The sequence below is a fragment of the Notamacropus eugenii genome, chromosome 1, assembly GCF_028372415.1.
Source record: "Notamacropus eugenii isolate mMacEug1 chromosome 1, mMacEug1.pri_v2, whole genome shotgun sequence".
In the NCBI taxonomy this organism is placed as follows: Eukaryota; Metazoa; Chordata; class Mammalia; order Diprotodontia; family Macropodidae; genus Notamacropus; species Notamacropus eugenii.
Genome location: NC_092872.1, coordinates 149,698,381 through 149,719,483, shown reverse-complemented (window position 1 = coordinate 149,719,483; position 21,103 = coordinate 149,698,381).

Sequence of the window (21,103 nt, the reverse complement as noted above, 5' to 3'; positions counted from 1 at the left end):
TTTGGGGAAATAGCTATCCAGCCAAGGCAGTAAGTCTATGAGAGGTGCTGGTGGCGTAGTAAAGATATTAAGTGTAGGTAAGAGGCTTTAAAGTTTGTTTCAGGCTGGTTTGGTCAAGGAACACTGCAAAAAAAAAAAGGTGGAATATAAACAGAGCCTTTCTGTTTTGAGGAGGAACCCTCATCTGTTGAAAGTTTCCAAATGATCTTGTAAAATTAACAGAACAGCAACATGCCCTGGAGCCTCTTCTGAGAAAACACTTGAGAAGACTGGGTTGAATATTCTCCTGAGGCACTTTGCATTTAACAGTAAGAGTCAAACATTGCTTTCTTTGTGCTGATGGGGGCAAAAAATCTGGGATTGTCACACTATGAGTCCTTTCCCTCAACTCCCTTAGACATCTTGCTGAAAACAGGCATGTGCTTTGTAGCAACAGCATGGTGAGAGTTTAATGTCAGCAGGGACTTAGGTTAATTCTTATCTAATTCTTTATTGCTTACCCTTGCTAAACTTCATCTGGAGTGCTGTGTCAGTTCTGGGGGCCACATTTTAGGAAGGATGATGAGAAGCTGGAGAGTGTCTAGAGTAACGCTATCATGATGATCATATGAAGATTGATGGAAAGGACAGAACATTTAAGGAGGAGAAGATAGCTGACTTTGTGTATTTGATGAGCCTTCAAATGGAAGAAGATTTGGATGTTTTCTTTTGCTATTCAATCATGACAGACTCTACCTGACTCCATGGACTTTTCCATGGAGTTTTCTTGGCAAAGATATTGGAGTGGTTTGCCATTTTCTTCTCCAGTTTGGGCTTGTTCCACTTGGCCTCAGGGAGCAGAGCTAGGAGCAATCAGTAGAAATGGTAAATATGCAAATTTAGGCTTGATTTAAGGAAAAGTTTCTAAACTAACTGGAGCTCCCCAAAAGTTGAATGCGTCACCTGAGATAGTAAAGGGTTGTCCATCACTACAGGTCTTTAGGTACTGGTTACCTCACTGAGGTTCCCTTAGAATTCTGAAACTCTCCAATTCTTTATTCTATTAGAAGCAGACTTACTTAGAGGGGGAAGAATCATAAATAATCCCTACCCATTTAAAAATCTCCTGCATTAGTCTCTTAAAGTTCCTGAGATTCCTTCAGGAATTTAAAACCATTAGAGCTTCACTTTTTTGAGTTAATAAAAACTTCCCCTATTAAAATACAAAATTTCAAGAAAGTGTTGACATCTGAAGGCAACTTAAATCATTTCTTCCATTTAAAAAAAAATTGTACATTTTGAACTTAAATAGAAAAAGACCAAAATAAGAGAATACTTTCATATCATAGTACAAAATAAAAAGAGGATTCAATATAGTCACGAATTTCTATTTCATAGCGTTTGCTTTTTTTTGCAAAACTATACAATAAATACTGTACATCATTTTCAAAGCTCCCTGCTTTTCTGTGCTTCCTTCTAAGTTTTCTTTTGTTGTCTGCAATGCAATTTTTCTCTCCCCCTCCACTCTGTACTGGAGAAGACTACAATTAGACACACACACACACGTGCAAAAATATATATTTAGGGTTAGGGTTATATGTAAAACCATGCTATCCATATTTCTACTTATCAGTTCTTTCTCTGAATGTGGATAGCATCTTCATACTTCCTTTGTAGTTGTATTTATAATACTTGGGGCAGCTAGGTGGTACAGTGGATAGAGCACCACTACAGGAGTCAGGAGGACCTGAATTCAAATCTCACCTCGGACACTTGACACTCACTAGCTATGTGACCTTGGGCAAGTCACTTAACCCCAATTGCCTCATCCTGGGTCATCTCCAGCCATCCTGATGAATATCTGGTCACTGGATTCAGATGGCTCTGGAGGAGAAGTGAGGCTGGTGACCTGCACAGCCCTCCCTCACTCAAAACAAAGTCAAGTGCAAGTCATGTCATTATTTCTCTGATGGTATGGTCTTCTTTGGCAACAAAGGATATACACACACACATAGTGTGTGAATGACACATAGTCATTCAAAGTTGTTCTTAGAGCAATATTGCTATCACTGCATTCAATGTTCTCTTAATTCTGCTTAGTGTGAAGGATTTTGTCAGAGACTTTTCAAGGGACATCTAATGGAGAGTAGGAAGGGGAGGGAGATCAAACCTCTAGAGGAGGTTTCATAATGGTTTGGAGTGGTGGTGGGAGTCAGGCAAATGAAGGAGAAACTAGAGGTTACTAGAAAAAACAGAGTCTTGCCTAATCTTGGTTTTCAATTCCAAGTAATGGAGACTGGTCAATAAGCCCAGTCCTTATGAGTCTGTAAAGAGACTATCAGCAAATTGACATAATTTGTGAGGGGATTGTGGGTAGAAGGATCATAATTTCAAGAGTTCCAAGTTAGGCAGTTTGTTGTCACATGCAAACCTATGACCTTAAGGCCCTTAAGGCCCTGACAAGTACAGCCAATGGAGAGGGCATAGAAGGAGATGCAGTCCCTGTTTGAGAACTCTGGATCTGTGCCCTTATATCTTAGGGATTTTGTTGGGCAGATTGATAAGGACCAAGTTGGAGGGAGACCAAAGGGATAGTCACTGTTTTTTTCTTAGGTGAAAGAATTAGAGATTACAACCTTGTGAGATTCAAAAGATCAGGAGAACAAGCTGTCCTGACACCCAGACATGCTGGACTCTGGGATTTCTACGATTCTAAGAGTCAATTCCATGCTGGGTTTTATAGCCAACCCAGTCAATGGTGCCCTGGACTGCAACTCTTTCCATATCTGGTGGGACCAGTACTATGAAGAGAATGTGCCAAGTCTGAGGCCCCTCTTCCCAGAGATTGAAGTAGTATAGGGGAGAATGTGCCCTTGAAGTGGTAAAGGAAAATGTCTATACTTTTGTCATTACTCTATCTTCAAAATAAAAACTAATTTTGAATAAACTAATTTTGAAATCTTGAAAAAAATTGAAAAAAATTGATGTTAAGTGGTTAAAAGGCACTGCAGTACTGGTCACTTGTGGGGGCTTAAGCTGATGGCTTTGACGATAAATAATCCCATCCCTCAGGATACCTCTAGATACCTCTAGAACCCTAAGGGATAGAAGTAGCAGCCTTACTCTAACATAGTGAAGCCAAAACACGCTTGCTGCCTTCATAAATGGAAGAAATGGTTGTTTCTTGACAATAGGAATATACCCCAAACCTAGCCCCAAACTAAATATTCAGTATGTTGACTTTTAAGTACTTTGGAACTGATTTAGGGCAATGTCACTATAACTGTACTGTTAATGAGAAAAGGGGAAGACCCTATATGACTTGCAATCAAAGTATTGTTAACACTAGAAAACAATATTAACCCACTGCTCCCTGATTAAAAGTTCACTTGGACATTTTTCTTTGCATACACATTGATTATAGGAGCAATAGTTCATCTTTAGAAATGAAAATATGATTTTGTGGTGTGGTATGATAAGATAAAGGAAAATTCCTGAATGGTAGGGTTTAAATTTCAAACCCAGGTAAAAACCAAACAATAAAAAAGCTCATTTGGGTCCTAGAAAAGGTTGTTGTTAGAAATAGACATTAAAGTGCCATTAGATAGGTCTTGTGCTTTGTAAATCCATTCTTTTTTGAAGGAAGGCATAGAACAGTGGCAAGAAAACCAGGAGCCAGAGGAGGTGTATTCTCTTCCCAGTTGTGCGAGCTGTATGACCATATGCAAGTCATTTAACCTCTTTGACAATTGGTTTCCTTGCCTATCAAATAGGGATGATATCACTCATACTTACTGAATTCATCAAACTATTGTATGGATCAAGTGAAGTAATAGTAAGAATATTTTAAAATGTTTTCATGTTAATATAACAGGCAACTAGATGGCACAGTAGATAGAGTACCAGGCTTGGAGTCAGGAAGACTAGTCTCTCTAAGCTCAAACCTGGCCTCAGACACTTTCTAGTTATGTGACCCTGGGCAAATCACTTAATCCTGCTTGCCTCAGTTTCCTCATCTGTCAAATGAGCTGGGAACAAAGAGTTAGAAAAGGAAATGACAAACTCCTCCAGTACCCTTGCCAAGAAATCATGAAGAATCAGGCACAACTGAAAAAAAACTGAGTAACGATATATAAAAGCAGTACCCTACCTGAGTTTACTCTCCCAAATCACATAGCACTAGCAGTTTACATTCCCCAGGAAGAAATAGCTCCTACTCCTTTAAGAGTTTTAGGGGTATCTCTGAGGAATTAGAATTTCTAACACTAACTTTTAAACTCTTATCTGGTGTGTTTCTCAGTATTATCAATCAGTTGACATCAACTAACTTTTACATGAGGCTATTTACTGGAAAAAGTATAGTAAATGCTTACAAAATATTCCCCAAACTAGGGGTATAGTCCCTCTGCACACACATGGTCCCTGGGTAGAGGGAGAAGCAAACTGGAAGGAGGCGCCCACTGAAGGATTGTCTATTCAAGACTTTTGTATGTGCATTGAGTTTCTAGGCATCTTCTGCTGGGTGATCTGAACTTCGTGCACTTCAGCTAACCAGAAGGGGAGAAGAAAAGGACAGAATCGATAGCTATACAGTACTTCCATATACCAGACACTATGCTAAGGCACTTTTTTCTTTTATAAATAGTAGTCTGTTTGAACTTCATTCACAAATAGTACCCCATTTGAACAATAGCCCTGGTAGGTAAATTCTATTATGATCACCCCCATTTTACAGTTGAAGAAACTGAAGCAGACAGAGGGCAGGTGATTTGTTCAGAGTCAGAGAGCTAATGTCTGAGGTCAGATTTGAACTCAAGTCTTCCTGACTCCAGGTCCAGGTGGCTCCACTGTGCCACTACTTGCCTCTAAGACTTGGCATTATCTTGTAGTATTGAGTCAACATGGCTGAAACCAGCTTGTAAAATTCTGTATGTTAGATTGGTGGAGCCAAAGGGTACATCATGACTCCTTGCTCTGGGGGTCCTTTTCTTCCTTCATGGAGTGCCCATCCCAGGGCAAGGCACCAGCAGTGGGCCATTTGGTACCTTCTTCCTCTGACTGGCTTCTTGCTGAATTCTGTGTTTGGCTAATGGGTCTGTGCCCTGTTGGCCTGGGTCAGGCAGGTTGCTTGGCTGCTGCATTGGTTCCTCACTGGACTTGACTGCTGCTGCTCCTGGTTCTGGCTGCTGGCTTGACCTTTTTGATGACTTTGATGGATCTCTCAGGTCTCACCAATCACCTGGACATTCTTTTCTTTGCCTAAGATCAGAAAGAAATAAGCACAAAATAAACAGTGGTACCATCATGTATACTCAGTTCTCTCTCAGATCTCTACTCTCATTAATCCTTCCAACTCCTGAGTCAACCAGAAGACTTTTCATTGTCAGGTGGGATGTAGGGTGTGTTAAGGGAGAACCAGTATCTTTGGTGTGATGGCTGCCGAGCCCGTTTCAGGGCTCTTTCCACCTTTGGTATCCACCTGTTCCACCCAACTCTCACCTGTGGCTCCAAGAAGCTGCAGCATGAGCAGTGGCCACACCCTGGTAAACTGTTTTGGCAGATGGGCCAAACCACGTTGAGGGAAACCAGGTGTCTCAAACCCATGGTGAGTTAGGGTGACGTCTACCCCAAGCATGTGAAGATATCCCCTGATGGGATGGACGGATGAGAACAATTTGTTCCAATGGCCATGAAGACAGCTGAAGCAAGTGATATGGAGTGCTTAGAGCTTGGTCAGACACTGAAGACACCAAGATCGTCCACTGCATCCTGAGCCATCGCCAGCCGTCTTGACTCTGTCCTGCCATGTATTCACACAGACTATCTGTGTCCATTCTATGGTAGATCATTCCAAGGTCACATTGGTCTGATCAGCCACAGTTGAACACACTGAAACTTCACTTTATCATGGAGATATCATTTTGATCCTCTTCAGGAACGAAGGACAACGACCAACCAACCAAACAACCAACCAACCAACCATTGTCAGGTAGAACTAACCCTCAGTCATAATGACTGAAACTGGCTTCCAAAATCACCTATGTTGGATTAGAAGTAGGCATAAAGGCAGAGGATTCTGGGAAGATGGTGGAGTAGATCAGAAAATTCCAAACTCTCAAGATTTTTCCCCACAAAAGAGATAAAAATAGAACCTTAGGATGAACAAAGTGTGGGTAAAAATGAATAAGAATTGGTGCATGACTGGGGTCTTCTTGGGACAATTTGAGAAGTTCAGAAGAGGCTTAGTCCCTGTGAAGAGTAAACCCCTCAAGGCTAGGGTCTGCTTAAACAACAAGCAGAAAGCCCTAGGGTTAGTTGGTTTGAGGGACACCCTCAGTCCTAGTCATACCCCTGGGATAGTCAGGGGAGTTGGGCATGTGAACCCAGGAAGATGTAGAGACCCTTAGCTTACAAGGAACTCCAGACTCAGCTGTGCTGAGAGGTAGGAGTGAGAAGGACCCAGCACACACTGGTGAGTGCAGAAGCTGTGGGGCAGAAAGCCCCTGTCTGTGGGCACTTACAAGATGTTGGAGATTTGGCATTGGTTCCAGGCTAGAGGGGAGAACTGAAGATCTGGGGCAAGAGGTATCATCCCCCATACTCTAGAGCTAGAGGTGAATACAAAAATTAAGTTATCACTACAAAAGAATACACAGGCAAAGGAGAAAGAATCCAACCTTAGAAAGCTAGTTTGGGAATAGAGGAGACCAGGAGTCATCTTCAGAGGAGAATATTGAAGTAAAGAAACCTTCAAAGAGTAATGTTGAATGGTCACCTGTCCAAAAAGAATTTATGGACGATTTTTTTTAAAGACTTTAAAAATCAAATGACAAAGATGGAGGAAAAACTAACAAAAAAAGCATAATCCAAGAAAAACAAGCAGATTATGAAAGGAAAGTTAACCAATGAGAAAAGGAGATCCAGAATCTTAAGGAAGAAAATGACATCTTAAAAATTAGAATTGGGCAAAGTGAAGCCAGCCAAATTATAAGAGATCAAGAAATAATTAAATAAAATATGAAGAATGAAAAAATAGAAGAGAAAGTGAAACATCTTATAAGAAAAACAACAGGTTTGGAGAATAGATCAAGAAAACATAAAAATAATCATACTTACAAAGTTATGATCAAAAAAAGAATCTTCATACAATAATACAGGAAATAATTAAAGAAAAAGGAAGTGGGTATAGAATATTGTGAGTGTGATATGTAATTCACCAGAATAGGCAATTCTCAGCATGCGTAGGAGGCCCATGAGTTGAGCCTTGAAGGAAGCTAAGGATTCTAATAAGTGGAATTGGGGTTGCAATTTATTAAAGGGATGGGGGGCAGCTAGGTGGTGCAATGGATAGAGCACCAATGCAGGAGTCAGGAGGACTTGAGTTCAAATCTCACCTCAGACACTTGACACTTACTAGCTGTGTGACCTTGGTCAAGTCACTTAACCCCAATTGCCTCATCCTGGGTCATCTCCAGTCATCCTGATGAATATCTGGCCACTGGATTCAGATGACTCTGGAGGAGAAGTGAGGCTGGTGACCTGCACAGCCCTCCCTCACTCAAAACAAAGTCAAGTACAAGTCATGTCATTACTTCTCTGATGGCATGGTCTTCTTTGGCAACGAAGGATGAACACACACACCTATTAAAGGAATGGGAAACAGCCCATTTAAAGGCTTGGAGGAAGGCAGGTAAAATGCTGAGTTCAGAGAATACCAAGTAAGCCAGTTTGGCTGGAATGTAGAGTGTGAGAAAGAGAGGAATTAAAAATATCTAAAAAGTTGGGTTGAAGTCAGATTTTAAAGGGGTGAGGAGTTTGTATTTTATCTTCCAGGCAATAGGTATCTATTAACAGTTCTTGAGCAAGAGATTGACATTGTAAGAATTGTGCTTTAAGGGTATCATTTTGACAGTTCTGTGGAGAGTGGGTGAGTAGATTGTGAGAGGGGAGATAAGAAACCAAGAATCCAATTAGGAAGCTATTCCAAAAGTCCAGGCAAAAGAGATCATGATGGCCTGCCCTGGGATGGTGGTCACATGAGTGATGAGAATGAGGAGGATTTGGGATGTTATACATGTAAAATTGTTAAGACATGTCAAGACAAAATGATATTGGTTGATTGATAATAGGAGGATAATTGAATGAAGTTATCTATGTGGATGCACCAGTCAAATATTTTTCCTATAACCCATAATCAATAAACTTAGCAGGACTTTGTATTCTTTCAGTAAATTATGTAACTATGAAGATTTGACTTATGGTTGGAAGTCCCTCATGAAAGTTGGGTTATTCCCTTCTCATAATTCCGTCAAGGAGATCCTTTAGATGCAGCTCATTGTCATAAAAATTTTTAGAAATAAAAACATGGGTGAATGGATTAAAAGTTTTTGTTAATCTATTACTCACCTTTCTGGTAATAAAACTATTTGTGCTTTCACTTTCTCCCCACCTCCATTTGCTTGGTACTCTCCCCCTTTTTCATATATATCTTGAAAATTTATCCCTTGGTGATTTAAAAATTGTTTCCAGTCTAGATTTATTCCACATTCTCTCACTTATTACCATATAAATCTCTTTTCCTGAGCTCATTTAAAACATTTTTCTTTCATTCCCTTTCCCTTTTTAATTCATATTTTTTTCTTTTTTTCCCTCTCTTCTCTCTGCCTAAAGCTTAGGCCTGTGCTGGAACCAATAAAAGACAGAGAGGGCCAGAGGCTGCAAGAAAAATGAACAAGCTACTCGGCAAGAGTGATCTCCTTCATTTAGTCAGTCATACAATTAAAAAGCCTTTAGTCAGTGTCTACTATTTTCCAGGCACTGTACTAACTACTGGGGAAAGAAAGGAAGGAAGAAATAAAGAAAGGAAGGAAGGAAGGAAGGAAGGAAGGAAATAAGGAAAGAAGGAAGGAAAGAAAGAAAGAGAGAAAGAAAGAAAGAAAGAAGGAAAGGAAGAGAGAAAGAAAGAAGGAAAGAAAAGAAAGAGAGAGAGAAAGAGAGAAAGAAAAGGAAGAGAGTAGGAAAGAAACGAAAGAAAGAAAGAAGGAAATAAAAGAAAGAGAGAAAGAAAGAAGAAAAGAAAGAAAGAAAGAAAGGAGAAAGGGAAAGAAAGAGAGAAAGGAAGGAAGGAAGAAGACAAAGCTCATTTCTTCCTAGGCTGTACTCCCGACTTCCTCTCCCACGACCCTCTGGGTGCGTTGGTCTCCCAGCTTCTCAGCTTTGTTCTGTGTGTGGTCTTACCCCATCAGAGTGTAAGTTCCTTGAGCACAGGGACCATCCATTCTTTCCTCCTGTATCTGTGTTTCCAGTGTTTAGCACACTATTTGGCATATAGTAATTGCTTAATAAGTACTTGATGATTTACTGAAACAATCCTTGTTCTTAAGGAGCGCAAATTCTAGAAGAGAAATAAACCCCAAATGTATTGAGAGGCAGCACAGAACGAGCATTTATTAATCAGGGTGTTAAGTGCTCTGTTAATGAAGGAGGTGATGTTATTGATTATCATTGGCTTTCAATATAGTTCTATTGGCCAGTCATATTGTTCTGTCAGTTATGACAGGTAGATACATTCAAGACATAAAGAGAGAAGAAATTATTGGAAAGCATTTCTGTGATCAATAATTACAAATGAAACAAAAGGCAGTATGAATTACATCCTATAATATACAGCTTTCTGGATGGACAGAGACACCTTAAAATGTTTATGCTCTATTTAAAAAAAAAAATAGATACCCATCTATGGTGGAAGATGCTTTCTACTTTTTCAAATGAAGAAGAAATGACTAAAAATAGACGAATTTGTCATCAACACTTCTGACTTGGGGGTTTCTTTCCCCCTTGGACAGTGACTTACTTAAATAGGAGTAAAAGAAATTCAGCAGTCCAAGTCTGCCACCTCCAACCCATATGACCTCGGAGCAAACCACTGTCACCTCTTTGGGCCGCAGTTTCTTCTGTAAAATGAGGGGGATTGAATGGATAACCTTTAAGGAACCTTCCAGTTCTGGATCTATGGTCTCATGATCCACAACACTACCCCCAAATGAAGTTATTTCTCTATCGCTGACACACTCCTGACTCGGGTTCTGTTGTTATCTAATCACTTGGGGCATGTAATATTTGCCTCCAACCCAAAAAGCATTAGTAACTTGATATCAGGGCCTGTATTTTATTCATACTTTAAAGCAATGATGTCAAACTCAAACAGAAAAGAGAACACTAACCCATAAATAAGAATCCCTGTAGGCCACAGATTTACTTAGGAAACCACATGTTAATATTATCTATTGTATTTTAATTCATTTTAAGTATTTCCCAATTACATTTTAAGTGTCGTTCAGGCAGCACTCAGGAGTGCTGTATGAACCTTGGCTTTACAGAACTGACTTTAACTACAGGCAGAGAAGATGAGAGCTTAACTCCAAGATAGAAACACCATCCCCTTTGCTCATACTTTCTGTGCAGCAGGTTTGTCTGGGAAGAGAGCTTTCAGTACCTGAATGGGGTGAGAGTGGACGTCACTAGAAAGGTAGAGAAGAGCAGAATGGAGAAACTCTGTGAAATGAAAAACAATTTTGTCTAAAGCTGGCACTCTTCTGCAAATTCTAGAGCAGGGGTGGGGAACCCTCAGCCTCAAGACCGCATGTGGCCCTTTAGGTCCTTAAGTGCAACCCTTTGACCGAGTCCAAGGTCCTCCTCTTATAAATGGATTGTTTTCAGAAAGTTAGTCTTTGGGGTTGTTTTTTTTTTAGGCTCAGTAAGCACTTTCCCATTAAAAAAAATATTATAAATGTTTAAGTCCCCAAGACAATCCACAACAGCCTGTTTAGCCCATAATGGGATGGAATTATAGTACTAACAGGACTATTTCAGCTACATTATGGGTTTAATAGACTTTTGTGCATTATTATGGAAACATATCCACAGTATTGCTTCCTTAGAGAAAATGAAGTCCTTTGCACGGAGCAGGCAGAGAACACAATGACCCTGGGAACTCATCCTTTCTAATCCCTTTCACTGCCCATTCCTTTCCTCTCCCTCCTGTGGTGGCTGTCTGGGGAAACAGAGAATCCAGCAGTCCCAGGGATGCATCTTCCTCTCTCCCCACAGCTGTGGCTGTGTGCTAAGAAGGAAACATAGGGGCTCAGGGAACACTTCTTGCTTTCTGCAGGGAGCCTGTCCTCTCCACCAGCTTGGAACAGGCCCCTGGTTTGATGTAAGGAACATTTATAAAAGAAGCAGCAATGTCAGTCTAGAGTACTGAGTGGACGTCAGACATATTAATTATATATTTACCTATTTGCAGGCCTTGAGGGCAGAGGCTTTTTTACTTTTTGTCTTTGCATCCCTAATGTCTAGCAATGTGCCTGGCACTTAACAGGTATTTAGTAAATACTTGTTGAACTGAATAGACTTGCCAAGAGATACATGGCGTTTGCCGTGTTCTGTGTTATGCTAGTTGTCTGTGTATTTCTCTCCAGTCTCCCGCAATGGACTGCCCTTGTTCATTTTTGTATCACTCACTGTCTTCTACATAGCAGGATCTCAGTGAATGGTTATTATACTAAATAGAATTTAAAATGCCCATTAAAATCAACGAAGGCTAAAGGTGAAAATATCCTGACGTGCTAATGTCCTAAAGCTCTGGGGGGGTCACTGACAATAGGCAGTTGGCAAGGATAATTTTTGTTACTGAAATGACTTTATCCAAGTTAGGACTGGTTTTATGCATGGGGTGGAAAGAATGTTTTTTATTAGTGGTTCATGTGGAGACACAGAAGTAATCAGAGTAACTGTGTTTGCTTGGGCTTTTAAAGTTCTTTCAGAGAAAGGAAGAAAATAGGAAAAAAAATTTTAATGTACTCAGGAGAAAAACGACAATTTTTTCTTCCTCGATTCATTTATCTTGACATGGTCATGTGTGACCACTTCACAGCATAGAACATGAGTTAATGACTCACGGTAATTTGTGGATTATTTTTTCTAATCACTGATGAAGTAAAGGAGGCTTAAGAATCTGTTATTATCTAAAAACTGATCCCTGATCCTATTTATCTGACCACTCAAATGGTTTCCTTTATTCTTTGTGATTAAAAAAACCCTAAGATTTTTAAAAAATGCAAATTAATGAGCTATGATAATGAACACTAAATCTGTGTCTACAAAGTTAATATGAAGTAGAAAATTGAGATAACTGTCCAGATAATACATCCCTGCCATGAATTTGTCTTTTTACCTGAATATTTTCAATGTTTTCCCATAAAGGCATTTTTTTTTGGCCCAAAGAATTCAGAAAATTGCTTCAATTTTCCATTTCCCAATCTCCCAGTGGAAATGACATAAGCTGACAACTGACTATAGTTGCCAAAATGCATTCCTCAAGCTGGAAGTATGGGAAGGTTCTCTGAAAGTTCCAATTTCTGGTAGAGCAGAAATAATGCTAGAATTGGAGACTGAATCAAATCCTTGCCTTCCTATTTGCTACCCATTGTTACTACCGTGTTTGTCCTTCATTTTCGAAGAAGACCACAACATCAGAGAAATGATGACATGGCTTGCACTGGACTTTGTTTTGAGCGAGGGAGGGCTATGTATGGTCCCCAACCTCACTTTCTCCTCCTGAGCCACCTGGATCCAGTGACCAGATATTCATCAGGATGACTGGAGATGGCCCAGGATGCAAAATAGCTGTTTTAGGTTGGCCTTTTCAGGTACTCACTTAGATCGAGGTAACACTCATTGAGTGAATAGGTCTCTTTAAGAAGTAGTCAGGGAATGGCCCCTTTAATGAGCAAAAGAAAAAAAAAAACTAAATGAAGCTGGGCCCACATGACCTTACAAATCACTTGACTTTTCTAGGTTCACTTTCCTCATCTCTAAAATGAGAGGGTTGGTCTACATGATCTTTAAGGTCATTTCCAGCTTTAAATCTACAGGTCAATAAACCTAATTCTCTTACCTGTGTGCCAGAAACAGATCACATGAATCTGTAGAAGGAAAGTCTGACAAAATAATGCCTCTCTCTGCTCCAACATAATAGGGTAGTTTTGCATGGAACCCTTCCTGCACTTTTGTTAACTACTCAAGAACCTAATAAAAGACCTTTGTGAAGAAATTCAAGTTATTCTTTTACTATTTAAAATTTTACTTTAAAAAATGATTTTGATCAGATTTGTTCAAATATGTTTTGAAAAGTTCAGAGAAGTCCCTTTTAAAAATCTCTTGCAAGGAGAAAGATGTAGGGAACTAAGTATTTATATAGTACCTACTATGTGCCAGATACTATGTGCCCATTATCTCTCATGATTCTCCCAACAATTCTAAGAGGTACTTGCTTTTCTTCTCCCAAATTGGAGGTAGGAAAACAGAGGCTCACGAAGATTAGTGACTTGCTGAGGGTCACGAAGTAATAAGTACCTGAACCTAGACTTAAACTCAAGTCTTCCAGATTGCAGAAAGAGTGCTCTATCCTCCACACTACCTATCTACCGGAAGAAAGGTTAATTTACTACAATATTTTAGATCGAATGAGTAGAATATTGGTGCCCAGAATAGTTATGAATATCAAAAGACCATCAATCTTAGGGGAATCGCATACTGCAGATGCAAACGTCCCTCCATTCTGTCTGGGACAGAAGTCCATAATACATCTTCTCCATAATGCAAAGAAGGTGAGCTGATCAGGTGAGGAAAAGACAATTTAGCACCTTCTCTCTGCTAAGTATAAGCAATAAAGGGCTTTTAACACCCAAACAGCTAAATGGTCTTGGGCCATTAAAGCAGAGCATAATCCCCTAAAGGCTTCTGAGGCTAAGAAAAGAGTTAGGAAAAACTTTATTTGATTTCAATAAGCAGAACTAGAGTCAAATAACAATTATAGAACTGTTGAAATTTAATAGAAGGCACTTAGTTTGTGCCTTGGTGTTCACATTTCTTTCAGTCTTGCTCAGGAACATCTACCTAGAGTGCTGGGTGTGGAGGCAGGAAAACCCGAGTTCAGATTTGACCTTAGATATTTATTATAGCTGTGGACTCCAGGCAAGTCACTTAATGTCAATTTCCTTAACTATAAAATGGGGATAATAACAGTACTTGCCTCATGGGGTTTTTGTGCAGAACAATATTGTCCACGGGGCTTTCTTGGCAAAGATACTGGAGTGGTTTGCCATTTCCTTCTCCACTGGATTAAGGCAAACAGAGCGGTGAAGTGATTTGTCTAGGGTGACACAGACAGTAACTGTCTAAAGCTGATTCAAACTCAGGTCTTTCTGACTCCAGGTCCAGTGCTCTATCCCCTGAGCCACTTAGCTGCCTCCTAAGCAAACAGGTTAAATGACTTGCCCAGGGTCACACAGATAGTAAGGGTCTGAGGCCCTTTGAATTCAGGTCTTCTTGAATCCAGGCCTAGTTTTTTATCCATCAAGCCATTTAGTTGTCTCATATGGAAATATTAGTCATTATATTACTGTTATAGTTAACGATAGGGCATCAGAGGATCTTGGACCTGTCTTATCATCACATCCCTTCTTGGTAGGCTTGGGCATATCATCTTCCAGGCTTTGGGCAGCACTGACACAGATCAGTAACACCATTACCACCACTCCCCTGAGGCTGTTTCCAAAGGGAGGGCAAACAGGAGACAATGAAAATGGCACATATGAGCAACATGTCCAGAGCCTAAATGCTGGGTCCTGAGCTGCTCATTCACATCTACAAATCTTATCCAGTTCACCCCACTCCATTCACTGCTCTGTTGGATAAAACCAACTCTTCAGCTTGGCATTTCAAGCCTTTCTCAGTCTGGCTCCAGCCTATCTTTCTAGCCTTATTTCATCTTACTCCCTTGCCTGCACTCTGCGTTCCAGCCCAAATGGCTCCTCACTGATCCCATACCCTACGTTCCACGCACTACCTCTGGTCTTTGCACAGAGGTGTCCCCTTTGGCCATAATGCTCTCCCTCCTCACCTCCACCTCTCAGAATCCAGGGTTTCAAACCTGATCATTCCAGTTTCTGTTACCTCCTCCCCTCACCCCAAATTACTTTGTATTTACTTATCTGTGAATATGTTGCTTCTGCCCAGTAGAATATAAACTTCATGAGGACAGGACTGTTCCTCATTTTTGTCCTTGTGGCTGATACATAGTAGGTACTTAATGAATGCTCATTGAATGAAAGAACTGAAGGGCAAATGATCATCACACCCAGACTCTACCATCTGCAGAAATCCAGCCATTTGCCAAAGAACAAACCAGCCCGATCCCACTGTGTGCTCCCCCTTAAGCACCTTGGCCATATCACCCTGGCAGAAGTGGGGAGGAAATCAATCGACCACCATAGCTGTTGTCCCATTTCTTGGTACCCTCTCCCCTTCTGCCTGTAACTTGCTGGGTCTCCCTTTTAAGCAGATTTGCTAGAGAAGGAATAGAAAACAAGGGGTGGGAATTAAATTAGATTGTGAAAAGCATCACCAAAAATGGCTCTCCATCTTCACTGGCACACCTTTATGGTGGTGACCGCATTGTGTCTGGTACATCTGTTCTCCAGGGATTAGGAATACAAAAGCACTTTGAAAATCTTTAATCACTATGTAAGCTATTATTATTATGGCGTGGGCGTGTGCGTGTGCGTGTGCGTGTGTGTGTGCGTGTGCGTGTGTGTGTGTGTGTAAGAGGCTACAGGAGCTTTGTCTTGGGAGGGCAGGAAAGAGAGACTAGGAGTAATTAGTGCCACAGGCTCTGGTGCCCTGATCTGCAAAGCCCTCAAAGTGATTATGGGCTAAAGGGAAGAAATGAGGTGGTCCCCTATCCCATAATTGTTATAAGATCCAATATATTCAAAAGCCATAGACAAGAACATATAATATCTTTTTGCATATGTAGCACCACTACCAACTACCCCTTTTCACCACCACCTCCTACCACATACATGCACATTTTCCTTCCCAGAAAGTCACTTAACTATGTGCTTGGATTAGGGGGTTAGAGGGAGAGATATCCTATATATTACAACCTTATGGCCCCATTCCCCTGAGAATTCTTGTCCCAATAAGAATGAAAGAGTTTAAAGATCTAAAGATTATAGTGGGAACCATTTCTATTTCCTGCTATAACTATAAACATAATGCAGATTTGCAATTTATAATTCCACTTCAGCTCCAAATAATTTGCATCTAGTTCAAATTTGAAAGAAGTTATTTATACCTGCTTCCTCAGAAACACCTGCATCCCCACTAAAGCTAGACATGCAGTTGGTGTCTGAAAGATCAGCATAGCAGACATCTTTGTCCATAATCCTCCCCTCTTGCAAGGAAGACATTCTTTTCAACCAAGTTAAAACACCACGGGTTTTTTATCACAGTCTATCAGACCCAGATTTTTTCCCTTAATCTTACCCAGATTGTTTTCAGATAAGTTCCTGGCCCTTGTCTTCATGTGTGTGTACATCCTTCGTCATCCTTCATGAAGAAGACCATGCCATCAGAGAAATGATGACATGACTTGCACTTGACTTTGTTTTGAGTGAGGGAGGGCTGTGCAGGTCACCAGCCTCACTTCTCCTCCTGAGCCACCTGGATCCAGCGACCAGATATTCATCAGGATGACTGGAGATGACCCAGGATGAGGCAATTGGGGTTAAGTGACTTGCCCAAGGTCACACAGCTAGTGAGTGTCAAGTGTCTGAGTGAGATTTGGACTCAGGTCCTCCTGACTCCTGCACTGGTGCTCTATCTGCTGCACCACCTAGCTGCCCTTGTCTTCATGACTTAGAACCCAAAACAACTATGGGTGTTTGTTTTCACTCATAGGAGTCCCCTACCACAACTCTGTCCCTGACATCTGATGATTGCTCCAGACAAAACTGATAAGGAATTAGAGAACTCCCAAAGGTCAACTATGCATATATGTGCAGGTACGTGTATACATGTATACTCACAATATACATATATATACATATACCTTTCTGTGCATGTGTACATATATACATGTATATGTATATATACACATATGTATGTATACCTATACATATGTATATATACATGTGTGTGTTGATTGGTTAGTGATGTCCTTTGTGTTCAAAGAGGACCAAAATGACATCATGAAGTTGGAGTCAACTACATGTGTCTGACTGTGGCTAATCAGACCAACATGATCTTGGAAGGCTCTACCACAGGTTGAGCAGAAATAGTCCATAATGAACATGTGGAGTGGAGATGTCTCTAAATTTGTGCATCTTACATTTCTTTTGAGCTACTGTGATTCTACTTTGCTCATGGCATACAGCGCCTTCGATGTGGTCCCCCCTTGCTGGGTGGTAGTATAGTGTGTGTTGGGGGTGGGGATTAGTCCTGTTTGATTCCCAGTACCTGATCCAGACATATATCCAGGCTCCCACCATAAAGTTTTGCTATGATGACCAATCTGACAAATGGAGACAGATGATAGGCAAGGGTAACATTGATTTAAAACATAGATTCATTTGTAGAACACTTCAGAAGTGAAAGTTGGAAGTATGAATAGTATGATTTAATAAAATAAGAAAGAACAGTGGAGGTGAAAACAAATCTATGGAAAATATGATATAAGACCAAATTTTAAGTCTTCCAATTATGTGGTTTAAACCTTACAACTGGAAAGTAATGAGTTCAGAACTCATTCAATCCTACGTATACCTGAATAAAAAGTTCCTTTATAATAACTTTTGGATTGTCATCCAGGCACTACTGGAAGATCTCTTGGGATGGGGAACTGGCTACTTTTTGAGGATTCCATTCCTTTTTGGTTTTTCCATATAAAGAGTCAATTGCTGGCCGCTTAGGTCGTGATCCAGTTTTACCATCTTCAAACATCAGTGAATTCCTACTACTCAAGTCTTTTAAGTTTTTTCATATAACATTTCATTTCTTTCAGAGGTCATACCTTTAGTGACCTCACTAGAACCTAACACTATCCCCAGCAATAAAGAGGAAAGGTCCTTGGATATCTGACATAACTAGAACAAAACCTTGCATTAAAGTCCGTCATGTATTTGTTCTTTGAGGCCCTCCCTTAGAACCTTATTGACTTATCTGATACACAGTTCTAAGAAGTTTGATTATGTTTCTAGGTTCACTGAAAAACATGTTAGAAACATGTTAGAAGTAACACACTAGTCTAGGGGTAGGGAAACTGTGGCCTCAAAGCCACAGAACAAATTTCCTTAATTCAAAGTTTGGATTCAAAGGGCCGCACCCAAGGACTTAGACGTCCAAATGTGGCCTCAAGGTTGAAGGTTCCCCAATACCCAAGGACTCATGATGAGACCCACCTCTGGAGGGAGAGCTAACATACTCTGAGTACAGACTGAAACATTTTTTTCTGTTTTTTTGGTTTTTTTCCTAATATGTTTAATATGGAAATATGTTTTGCATGACCTCACATATGTAACGGGGTTCAGAATGCTCATTTTCTCAATGGGTGGCAAAGGGGCTGGAGGGAGATAGAGAATTTGGAACTAAAGTTTTTTCTAAAGTTTTTTTAGGTAACATACTAGAAGATAAGATAAAGAATGCCAGGGGTGGTCTTGTGGGAGGCTGTACCCTACATCAAGAGAAGTGACTTCCAGGTAAGAGATAAAAAAGTAAAGAGTAGACTGGATGCTCTCTGTAGCCTTTTTCAGCTTCAACATTGTACGATTCTAGGAAACAGACCCAGAATTATGTTATAATATTTTATAATGAGTGTTCATAATGATGACCCTAAGTCATCAAGGAAAGGTTAAATCATTCTTGGTTTAAAAGCTAGAGAAGTATGTTTAAGGAGACTTTCATCAAAACGGTTATTATAAAAATAGATTTGGCCACTGAAGGGGCAAGTGAACTTCAGATCTCTAGAATGTGACTTACAAGGGGCAGTTCATACCACAATGATGACAAGTAAATGAAGTGTCTCTGACCCTGACCCATTATTTGTTGGCTCCAGTTACTAATGCTGACAGATTTGGGACAGACTTTTCTCCCTAACAAAAGATAAATCTGCTCATGTTGTTTTTAGCCGACTCCTTTGCTCTTGTTTCAGTGTGTAGCTGCATTTCCCCTCCTAAAATTGGAGATCTGTCTTCTTTAGGTTCAGCAGCAGAGATCTAGGAAACATCACTTGCAGAGAGATCCACACCCCCACGCCTCCTGTTAGTAGGGAGATGCAGGCTCCAAGATGGAGAGATGGACAAATAAGCAAAGATGTACTCTCAGAATTCAGCGTTGTTTCAGTTTTCCCCACACCTCCCCCCTCCAACTCCTGCTCTGATGGTGAGAAAGCATTTTCCCCGAGCAAGGGAATGCCTGGCAAACACCAAATGAAGACTGCCGCTCCCAAAGGGCTTCCTAGTAAGTACCCAAAATGTGATCTGAAAATTGTCTAAAGAACTGACAAATAGACGTAGGTACAGAATAATGATACATATATATACATGTATGTATACATACACGTATGTATATATACATATGTATATATGTACATATATGTACATGTGTGTGCATGTATATATATATTTGTTTCAAATGGTAGCCCTCTCTGGGGGTAGGGGGAAGAAAAAAAGGGAAAAAATTTATGATAACTTTATTATATATTTAAGAGGAATAGAAAGTTGCACATAATAGATTTGCAATTTCATGTACATCCTCTTTTTTATTACACTAAGTTATGGAAATACTTGTTTTAGTCCATAAATTAAAAATTAAAGAAAAATAAAAAAGAATTTTCTAGGTGAATATGGCCTTCTCAACTCTAGGATTGCTGTATACCCATTTTAGGCAAAATTTGATATGCAAACTAAGTACGTCTATCCAAGATACTCTCTCTACCTTTCTTCATGCGTCCTCCTCCAGACATTCAGTGTCCTCATGCTTCTGACCCTCTGTCTACTCAGAACTCTCCACTCAATCCAGTTCTTGTGACCTAGATCTTTAGTTTTTCTGTATTTCACCCCCACCCTCATCAATATTTTTCTGATTTTTATCTCACAGCTTCTGAAGGAAGCCATCCCATCTTTGGAAAGCTCTGTTAGAAAGTTTTTCCTTATAGCAAACTTAAATTTGATTCTATGTGCCTGCCTTTTAGGGAACTGGAGTCTTTTAGAAGAAGACCAATTTAAGCAGGAACAGGGATGGGGAAGGTGCAGGCTCAAGGCCACTCTGTCCTTGGATATAGCCTTTTGACTGAGTCCAAGTTTTACAAAACAAATCCTTTTATTAAGGGGATCTGTTCTGTGAAGTTTGGATTCAGTCAAAGGGCCCCAAGTAGAGGACCTACAGGGTGTGCCACATGTGACCTTGAGACTGCAGGTTCCCCACCCCTGGTAGGTATTTCTGAATGAATGAATGAAAGAAAATGCATTTATTAAGCATTTACTAAATGTGATGAATCCTGGAGACACAAATATAAAAGTGGAAAAGTCTTATTCTTTCCCTTAGGTGTAGGTAGCAGCCGCTGATGGGAAACGGGAGTTGGACTGACCTCAGGTAAATTATATTCTAATAAGGGATAGCACATGAAGGGAAAAGGGATGTGTTAATTCAGGAAAGGATGCGTTGATTTGGGAAGTCAATGGGATGGTGAATGAAGACCTAGCAGTCTGCTGACATGCTCTTTCCAGTAGCAGTAGCAGTATTGACTTTGATTATGATTCTGAGGTTCCATTATGAAAGATTTGGGGGTCAGGAAGGAGAAAGAAAAATATCTGCTTGGCTGAGTAGATGGTAAGATCTGGTCATCCAGAAGGTACAGTGTCAGGCAGGATGGTTGTTGGCAAAGAAGACAGTCAGCAGAAAAAGTATAAAGCACTGCTGGGCTGGTTAACTACAGTGGGCCTAGTTGAGAGTATTGAGTCCCCCAGGGCATGGTCTCTGGTCCCTGGGTTTATCATTGGATGGCAAGATTAGGTGGTAGGAAAACTGTCATTGTTGTCAGGGCCTGAATTAATGGACTCACCAGGCATTCTAGCTATTTCTGTCTGCCTGTCCTCCATTCTCCCTTTAGGTGAAGGAGCCCAGTCTGGTCTACTGTTGAATAATAGTGTTGCCTAACGTTGCATCTGTTATCAACATTCAACCTTTAGGATAATTCCCAAACCACAAATTAATCAACCAA